Below are 10,822 nucleotides of genomic sequence, written 5' to 3' on the forward strand. Positions count from 1 at the left end.
AGTTTTTCATAGTCCACAATCATTGTTTTTATCCGAGCTTTGCACTGTTTTGACATAGTATGGCACAATGTACAAAGTCATCCCTTCTCCGTCTTTCCGCATAGTTATATATGTGCAATCTAATTTTTTATTCCCCTTCAATATTTCTCATATTGTCTTATTTTACTCCTCCCCTTTTGTGTTCATTTCTCTTTGTCTACGTGTTTTTGCTCTTTTTATTTCTACAGACTGTCTGTATTGTATTGTTTATATTATTGTCTTTTTTTGCGTGCGCCTGCACAAAGACCTCACGGTTGTTCCTGGGCATGTTAAATAAATGATTATTATTATTATTATTATTATTATTATTATTATTATTATTATTATTATTATTATTATTATTATTATTATTATTATTACCTTCACAACGAGCAACTCATTGATGCGCATAGACAGTCACATTTGTCCGTTGGTACAAAAAGGCACTTTGGTCATCGCAAACAATCACATCATGTACACCTTAACAGGCCCGTGGCCTTACGAAAACATGCACGCAACATTCTACAGTGCAGTAACAATTGTCCTCGCAGGCGGTAAATGTAGCCTTAAACGCTGAAAAACATCTCACAGCGCTTCTTCGCGAATGCTCGGAATTTTGATGAAGTATTGTTCAAGAATATGCACATGTCTTCTTATACTTTGCACCCAGAGCGGCTGCACTATGCAGGCTTCTTTTCAATGCCGTACGATTATGAAACGTGTCGTAGGCTTTACTGCTTTTTCTCCGACTGTTTGTTGAACAAGGTTCGTTATCTCTTTCTGAGCAAATCTTTGTGTATGTGCGAAGCTTGGTTCTTAATACGTCTTCTAACAATTGTTTGAAAATATTTCGTGCGACGGTGCTTGCTTTAAACGTATATGTCACCACTGCCACGTTTCGTGCGGCAATTCTTTGGGAAATATTACTCACGCGTAGTGTACCCAAAACAAGCAGCCGTGTATGGACGGTGGTTAACCACGGGTATAGGTTTTGGCTCATGTGTTTCTCCATAAGGTGCCTACATTGTTGCAAAAAAAAGAGAACATTTTCCAGGTACAAATTGCTCACAGCAGCATGCAGATTGCGCTGCACACTGCTACAACTCTACGTTTTACGAGGCTCTCCTCGAAGGCATGGCTACATTTTATCCCGTCTTCACTGTAGCACTAGGTAATCATAACACACTTCAAGAGGTTGGAAGTGAAATTAACCTAGAAGTAGGAAATAAGTTACGGAATCCTCATTTCATTGTTGTACGATGGTCCAGGAACCTAATCAGTGCAGGTCTTCCACGACATTTTCAGAACAATAGCGCTGAAGTTATGCTCACATGGAACGCACAGTCATTAGTAAAAACCAAATGTTTTTACGTGCAATAGTAATAACAACTGCGAGGTTTCACGTGCCACGACCACGATATGATTATAAGGGACGCCATTCTGGCTGACTTTGGATTAAACAGGTGACAACATCCAGGAACTACAGGAAAAAGCCCAAATCGAGCTTGCTAAACTTTCCGAATGGTTCGTTGCCAATAAACTAACCATTAATACTGCAAAAACTAAATATATCGTTTTCCACTCACGTTCAAAAATTATCGGTAATAACTCTGTCTCACTACATTTATATCAATGCCCACTCGAACGCACCGACTCATATACATATCTTGGCATTATTCTCGATCAGCATCTGAATTGGCAGCGTCACATCGAAGCTCTTTGCTCAAAGCTAGCATCTAGTTGTTTTGCATTGCTTCAGGCACGGGAACATTTTCCAAGGAACATTCTCCGCATCCTGTATTTTTCATTTTTTCAGTCTCACCTAACGTACTGTATTGATTCATTGGCCTGGACATTCAATACTTACCTAGATCCTGTTCGACGTTTACAGAAACGAGCCGTCCGAACTATTAATTTCTCGCCGCGAAATGAACCAAGCAAACCAATATTTTCTAAGCTGCAAATCATACCGTTTGATTTCTTACGCGAAATAAGTATGGCAAAGTGCATTAGCAGTGTAATAAAGGACAACTATCCGTTTAACATATCAATATTGCGTGTGCCAAATCGTACAACAAGAAACAAGACAATTGGGAATTTGAATATACCAGTGGCAAGAAACTTATATGGTCAGAGACTTGTAGAATTTATTGGTACAAAAATATCGAACGACATACCAACTGAGGGAAAGCAGAGCAATAACGTATCACACTGGTTAAAAAAGTACTATCAACAGCAAATGTCATGTGTATAGAAACTTATGTCACGTGCGCAACCTGTAGATACTTATGTTTTCTTTTTTCTTTCTTTTCTCTTTCATAGCTGTTAAGCTTACCACATTTAAGTTATAAACGACATGTTGTCTGTTGGTCTGTAGCCATGTATTTCTTTGCCCTATACCATATATTTTTGCCTGATTATATATATATATCTATATATATTATTATATAGATATAGATAATATATATATAATAGTATCTATATATATCTATATCTATATATTATATATATATATTATAATTTTTAATCTGCTAGTTCTAATTTTTTTCTATGTAGTTTGTTCATTGACCGGTCGAAACTGTCAATTACATTTTTGTTAATGACATTTCGTAATTTACATGTCTGTAAATGACCCCACTACTAAGCCTTTCGGGCTGGAGGGGTCATACAGTGTTTGCAATCCCAATATGTATTTATTTCCTGTGAATAAACTTCAACTTCAAGTAAAAAAAAAATGTGACCATCTTAGGCTACGTTTATACTTTTACTACGTTTAATACTTAGGATACGTTTAACCACCTTTAATGTACACCTTTAACGCCTCATTAACGCGTATATTTAACGGCGAACGTCACACTCCCATAGTGTGTCACTCCCTTTTCATAATGCACGTGCGTAAGTTTGTATACATCGCAATACGTCTTTATGGGTTCACATGCCTATAATATTATGAAAGCTTGAAGGACCTTGTGGAACTACTACGGAGGAGTGCTTCGCACTGCCAAACGATAGCCTATGTATGAATATATTTCACATTATTTCTGTTTATGTGGCTTTGTGAACCCTTCCCTAACATCATTACTAAATCAATTTTCAGTTGAAACATCTGTGTTTATTTCTGTAAAAACAATTTTACAACCACAAACGGCTTTTTATTATAGAGAGAGTTGCTACTACAGCGGCTATGTGTTTCATTTATTAACCTTGCAGTAAGTCACTTTATTTATTATTACTTGCAGTGTTCGCCCACAAGCCCCAACATAGAACCGGCACGGCTCCAACCCTATGCTACCTGTCACCGTATTTGGGCAACGGCTGTGTACTGTCAGGCGAGCAATGGTACTACAACCCTAACTCCAGCTCCTGCAGAATGCTCAGCCATCGTTCCTGTGCCCATAAAACCCACCTCTTCAGGTCACTTAGATCGTGCCAGGAAACATGTCAGAGTGAGTGCGTGGAAAAACGTTTTCTGAACTTCCCTGAAGATTGCCTCACAATTCGTCAGGTGACCATTACTTTTCAAAAGGAAAAAAATCTCGTTGTGCTCCATTGCTTTATAGAAGCACTGTAGAGAAATACACTAATATTTATCATTTATTTATTCTTCATAATAAAACAAGACTGTTACCTACAGAGGGATTATGTGTTAATTTAGTTAGTAATTTAGTTGCGTATTTATTTGCTGATTGATTAAAGGGCGCATGAAACGCTTAAGGCCTTACTAAGGTTCAATTTTCTTACAACAGAACAAGCTCTAGAAAGAGAGACGTTGCAAGACCTCCTTGAAGACCTTGTACCAAGTAGCCTTGACGTCATGGATATTGAAGGTCACTGATAGATTCTATGACGTGCCAAATAGAGTATGCCTATCATAACTATAGCGCAGTAATTAACGGTAATTTCCTGTCAAGAGATTGAAGAAGCGATTGCACAAAAACCACACATAAAGAAAAGGAGTTATAGAGGTTTGCTTTGTTATACGAATTGTCTTTCTCTGGTTAATTGGTTCTACTGACAACATTCAGGGTCAGTGAATCGTTTAACTTGGCCGTTTTGTAGTCGTCAGCCAGCACACTCGTAAAGGTAATTTGAAGAAGGCTACATATAAGGCCACTGGAGCAGCGTTCTGTGGATGGCACTATGATTTCTCCTTTGTGGCAAACACGGCGAAGCACATGAAACAAGTCTAGGTCACCCCAGTATTTGGTATGGCAAAAGCCATTGCTAGGTACGTAGTGATATTGTTTTCTTTCCGAATAAGAGTGAAATGGTGTGCAGGTTTGTACTGCTGTAGATACGAGAACTTTAAACATTTTTCAGCTACCAGCGCACGACGCACATATCTATGCCTTCAAAGACCCATCGGTGGAATGTGCTCGACAGTACGTCATGCCTGGTATTTTGACGCACGCAGCCACGTGTGCAAAATGTTCGACTACACCTACTGCAAGAAGGAACTAAACCTTTTCTTATCAGAGATGAAGTGTCAGCAGATATGCTTACGTAAGTACGACATAAATAGCAATTATTCAGAATAATGCCCCTGCTCGCATTTCGGACGGCACAACTTACCAATCGCGCCAAATCAATGTATGAAGCTTGTTAACATGTGGTTGCTCCACAGAAGTAGCGGAGCTTATCTGTATGACGTGTGGAATTCATGGAACCGACCAGTACCTGTGGAGGCTGAAAAGTACGGGTCTTAATAACTGGTACGCGGTATCATACAGCAACATAGTAGGGGACAGTTTATGCAATATTTGTTTAAAGCGTGTCAGTAACCGATTTACGTTCTCGCTTAGAAAATTCCACAATGCAGAGAGAGAGAGACGAAGGTTATATGAAAGGTAGGGAGGTTAACCGGAAGATAGGTGCACAGTTCTCTGCCCCGTACATTGGTTCCGTTGTTACTGTTGCTCACGGAGCATCCACTTCACTGTGTTCAACGCTACGGCCACTTTCACCACCATGCTTATATAATATATATTGATAGGTGAAGTGCCACCTATCATATAGAAGTATGATAGGTGGCACTTCAAGAAAACTTCATTTATTACGTCGACGTTTCGGTCAGAGCCTGACCTTTCTCAAGACGAAATGCTCGTGCATATTTCCGTGCTTATATGGACACCAAATGACAGGGGAACAAAGTGAGAGAGAGAGAGAGGGAGCGGGAGGGGGGAAAGTTCGCTTAGAACTTATGAGGAGCGAGGAGTAACGCGCTGCCGCGGATAGCGGAGCGCTTCGCGACAGAGCTTATACTTATGCGTCGGCTATTACTCATTGTTAAAAGTCGTCGCTCTATTTAGTCCCGGAGGGCTGGACACAGAGCCGGCTCAAGTTAAAAACAGCCAGTGTGCGATTCAAACCGGCTCATTGAAAAAAAAGGCGGTTAAAGGGCATGCAGCTGCTGCACACGCGGCATCGAAAAGTGGGTGTCGGTGAGCACTGTTGACGCGGCGTATTGCCCTTTTGGACCATGCCGAAAGAGTCTTGCCTACCGTCTCACTTGCCGAGCCTGCTCGTTTGTCTGATAAACGACGCACGCTTCCAAAGCGAAAACGAACAGGTTGGGTGATATTAGCGACTTCCGGTCAAGGACACACTGCAGGAAGGGGGAAAAAATAAAACAAGAAGGTAGGGGCAAGAAACGAAGGAAGAGGGAGGGAGGGGCTTCCGCTTAGAGTGATCGATTGCTGCTCTCTCCAAGAGCTGCACAATACAAAGCCGGGGAAGGTAAAAGACGGCACACATGAAAGGGTGAAAACACTGCAGGTACGATCACCGAAGGCGTTGGCTTACACGTGCATCTTTGCTGCGTATTTTGTTGGGTTGATGTTAGTTTCATTTAAAGCACTATTTACGCTTTAAGGCACGTAAAGCAGGAAGGGCACCCGGATGTTCATTTATTCCATGTTCAACGGTGCTGAATTTGTGTATTAAGTACGCTTCACGGCTGTTCACGTTCTCTCTGAGAGCGGAAATTTCCTTGGAGTATTGTTATTTTAATGGAATCGAAACTGTGACCTTCTGACTTAATATGTTTGGAAAGGGGAAGTTTCGGTAGTGAGTTCACATGCGAGCGGTGGTTGTTGAATCTGATTCGAAAAGGTGTATCAGTTTGTCCAACGTATTGTTTAGCGCACATTCCACATTCCAATAGGTAGACAACGTTTGGGGAGTCGCAGTTAAGGTCACCATGTATGGTGTGTGTAAAATTACCATGCGTACTTTCAGCTATCGTGGTTGTTTGCATGTACTTGCACACCTGACATCTACTTTTTCCGCAGGGATGACAACCTACTTGTCCTGTTCTGTTTGTTTTAGACTGTACTACATAGTCCCTAACATTTTTTCGGGCGCCTGTATACCACCCGAGGCGAGGTAATGAAGAGCTTTTTAAGGCGGTCGCTTTGTTCAATGATACTGAAATGCTTTTTTAGAATTTAGTTAACATTCGGCGCGTTACTAGTGAATGTAAGAATAAGGTTGCTCCGTTCCCCTTTACTTTCTTTGTTCTGATTGTGTAGGATTTGGTGGCGGTTCAGATTCGCTGCTTTTTGTATTGCATCGTCCATGATGGGAGGTGGATAATGCTGCTTTATAAGGACGTTACGTAGGCGGTCCGTGTTATCTTTGAAGTCCTTTGTTTCAGAGCATATTCTCGTAAATCGGTGTGCCTGGGAATATGAGATGCTGGTTTTGCAATGCCGCGGATGACAGCTCTTGAAGTGGAGGTATTGTTGCGCGTCTGTAGGCTTCCTGTAAACACTAGTTATCAGTTTACCCCCTTCCACCCTTACGTTAACATCAATAAAGTTAATTTCAGTTCTAGAATAAGTATGCGTGAAAGAAATGTTTTTATGAACGTTGTTTATGCATCGATAAATTTAATTGTTCTTCAGTGCCCGTCCACATAAGAAAATGTCATCCAGGTACCGCTTATAGAAGGCGGAACTCGTGGGATATGTTGGCAGAAAACTGGATTCGGTCTCGTGCATAAATATATTGTCATATTTCGGCGCCATCCTCGTTCCCATCGCCATTCCATTTATTTGAAGAAAATATTGGTTGTCGAATTCGAAGCTGTTTAATTCGAGGACAATCCCAGCTAGAGTTTCAAGGACAGTCGGGTGTGGAGAAGAGGCTGATGCATTTTCCCTGTAGGACTTCACAAAGCCTGAATGCCATCATCATGTGGTATGTTTGTGAATAGTGACGTGACGTCTAATGTGACGAGAAAAGCACCTTCCATTATTGTAAGATTTTCAATTTCTCTCAAGAAGTGGTTTGTGTCAAGCAGGTACGATGGATGCCGAGGCGGAAAGTCCCTAATCAAGAAATCAATGTAGCTAGATATTGGTTCAGTAAGTGTCTCCGTGCCTGATATTGTAGGTCTCCCAGGGTTGCCTTTTTTGCGTATTTTTGGTAGCATGTAGAAACGTCCAGGTGTGGCGCGAGCGGGAATGAGTGATTGGCAGAGCTTGATGAGGTTCCCGCTCCTCCTCTTTCTCTCACTTCCGTCCCCTCTCATTTGGTGTCCATATAAGCACGGAAACATGCACGAACATTTCGTCTTGATAAAGGTCAGGCTCTGGCCGAAACGTCGACGTAATAAATGAAGTTTTCTTGAAGAGCCACCTCTCATACTTATACGGCAACCAAAGGCAACCACTCTTTCATATATATATATGTGTGTATGTGTGTGTATGTGTGTGTGTTAGACGAAATATTAGGAAGGCCTATATATTAGGGGGATATCTATATATGCCAGGAGAATTATTAGGAATCCATTAGTTATGTGGATAGATTGCGTTATGCCCTGGTAACCCCACAATAGGCGTGCTGTTGCAAGGACACCATAACGTTCTGTTCGGAAAACTATTTAAATGCTTCTATTTAAATGAGCAAAGACCCAACTTCACGCTCTTCAAAGTATATTGACTGAAGAGCACAGGTGAGGTGTGATAATGAGCAAGCACTTCAGCATCTGGGGTTAAGGGCGCGAGGGTTCCTCCGTTAAACTCGTATCACTTAAAAATCTTCTTACAGGAAAATAGCGAACCATTGGGCAGGGTTTATTGTTTGAAGTTACAAAGCCTTCTTTTTTTTAATGTCACTTTATGGTTGTCTGTTTTTTATCACGCAACTTGTGGAGCTCTAGAAAAATAGATAAATAAACACTACTGATGCGCCTCTCCCTGCGATTTTTGCTTTGAGACATTTAGCATGCGGTCCACAAAACCTTAAATTGATAAAATCTTAAAATTACGCTGTTTTAGTAAAGCCGCGCTAGCCATTACGCTTAGCTGTCTTTCACATTATTGAATTTGTGCTGTCGCATAGGCTACCCCTGCGACAAAGCATCGGTAGAAAGGCCGCCGTTCCTACGCCATCGAAACAGATCAAGTGCTATGGCCTATAGAGGCGACTAAAATATGTGGTATGTGCAGTGTACCTCACGCCATCTGAGAAGCGCACTAGACAGAAAGACGCTGGTGTACATTTATGCTTGGGAACAAAACAACGCAACAAACGGGCATGTTGAATACGGCATTTATCCTGTGTCTTCTGCAACTTTTTTCTGTGCACTGTAACATATGTTTGATTACAGATTTAAAAGTGGTGAATACTTGTCCCAGAAAGTATCACGAAACACTTGCTCATTAATATCGGAGGCATGGAATAAAAAGTGTTTAGTTGAACGTTCTACTCTGTCTTTTTTTATTAATCCGCTACCTACTTTATGGTCCAGCTTTCGCGAATCTAAATACAATCCCACATTTTCTTTTGCAGCCCACAAAACGCCAAAAGCGTTTTGTAGCCTGGCACCGGTTTCCAAGATCTGTCCAGTCCAGATATACCACTGGTACTTTGATGAATAAAAAGACGTCTGCCTAGCTTATCCGAAACACCGCTGTGGAACGAACAGCAATCGTTTTCGAACAAACGGAGATTGTATGAACAGGTGCAGCTGTAAGTCTGCGCTTTTTTCGCGAATACAACTTGAGTCGTTTGTGAAATGTGCTTTTGCAAGACAAGCTCCCATGCTTCCCTCGACCAAATTTATTCATTTCGTAGAGCACTATTCAGGAAATGTTTCTATGAGAACGCTACCCTCTCAAAGTTTGCCCCCTTTTTTAAGTGATGACGTGTACGGAAACACTGTGCAATTTAGAGGGACTAAACTATATGCACAGAAAAGACATATTTGTATTTCGCAGCAGTAGTTTTTGTAGCATTCGCGCGCGCTTCAACCAAACCGGAAGAAAAGGAACGCTTGTGTGCGCAACATTGGCTGTACCAAACTATCCTAGAATGTCTACTGCAAGAGTTACGAAGTGCCCACTACGCCATAATTCTTCCTTTTCCAGATTAGCGAATTGCCCATTAAGCGCCCTTAAAGTGACATGCACACCTGCGCACTTTGTAATAGGTGGGGAGCTTTAAGCCAACCACCGGTTGCGCAATTCACTTGTTTTGACGCCTCGTGTTATTCTGCATTATGGAGACTCCTCCTACTACGTGACAGCGTTCTTTTACGAAGGCGTTTCGAGCCTTTACGTGGCTCCATGGCAGAACACCTGCTTGTCACGCAGAAGGCCTGGGTTCAATACTCACTCGAAGCTAAGGTTTTTATTATTAATTTATTTGCATCTATTTCTAACTTTCCCTCACGGTCAACGCCAATTTTTTGCTGAAAACACACGACGCCGCAACGGAAGCCGACACCTGAATTTGTGCGAAATGAGCTTTTTAACGCTATCACGTTAAAATATGACGCACTATCTAGCGCCAGCCGGAATTCTGACCACAATGCTTTCCGGTGCCCGTGTTTATTTACTACTGAATAATAATGGATACTGCATATTGTCAAAAGATATAGGTTCGCTTCGCTGGCGCTACCGATAAATTCACCAACGTTTTCTCCATTTTTCAGATTCCAAGGAAAAGGCAGGTTCTTTATGACTTTAATACACTGATTACCTGGCAACAACGCCCGTCTAATAATCACAAGTACCGACTTCCTATGACTTGCAACTGTTTAAGGAAGATAACTAGAAGCAGTGATGGGCTATATTACGAGAGCCGGGAAAGTTAACTTCGGCACAAAAGTGTAGTTTTTGACAATGCTTTCCGGTGCCCGTGTTTATTTACTACTGAATAATAATGGATAATGCATATTATCAAAAGATATAAAGTCAGAATGTTTTTATAAATATTTTTGTACAAATATATTTGGCAACCTTTCGAATAAAGGGAGCCGTCTGACAGCCTCTCGCGCCCACATTGTTTTTGTACACAAGTTATACATAAGAGCGAGAATTAACGAGTTTCGAAATCATGCACACTCAGAACGATTATTTTTTAAACAAAAAGGACATTACATTTTCTAGCAGGCACTCTGAATTTTTCTTCGAGGAAACCTTCTCGTAAGGAAGGGAAGTATCTTTGGCTCGTATTTGTGTATAACCATCCTTCCTAAGCATTTAAACAGCGAAGCCGTTAAGCTAGCTGTAATTTTTACGGCCAACGGGTATGTGCCGTGTGGCCTAAGCGAAAGCTATCATCATCATAAATGGTTATGTGCCACAGAAGTTGTGCCACCACTCACCACTGGTCCACTAAAAATCAACGAGAGAACACTAGGGAAAGGCAAAGGCAATGGCGGCTGCGAGAAGACCCCGAAGCGATGGAAGGCCTACGCCAATGACATCGTGCCTGTAGAATCTACGCAGAAACAATGTAGCATCACCTAGCTAAAGCCTAGCAACGACCTAGAAGCTACCTGGAAATAACCTAC

At 41.4% G+C, this 10,822-nt stretch overlaps 1 long non-coding RNA gene across 1 annotated transcript; it reads left to right on the forward strand.

Annotated features, from left to right (window-relative positions):
• The first annotated feature begins 690 nt into the window (after window positions 1-690).
• LOC119373759 (uncharacterized) lies at window positions 691-10,184 on the forward strand. The gene is made up of 5 exons (XR_005179970.2): window positions 691-783; window positions 3,258-3,464; window positions 4,339-4,521; window positions 8,815-8,994; window positions 9,959-10,184. It is a non-coding gene; the product is annotated as an uncharacterized LOC119373759 (long non-coding RNA).
• The last annotated feature ends 638 nt before the right edge of the window (window positions 10,185-10,822 follow it).

This window comes from Rhipicephalus sanguineus, chromosome 11 (genome assembly GCF_013339695.2).
Source record: "Rhipicephalus sanguineus isolate Rsan-2018 chromosome 11, BIME_Rsan_1.4, whole genome shotgun sequence".
NCBI lineage: Eukaryota > Metazoa > Arthropoda > Arachnida > Ixodida > Ixodidae > Rhipicephalus > Rhipicephalus sanguineus.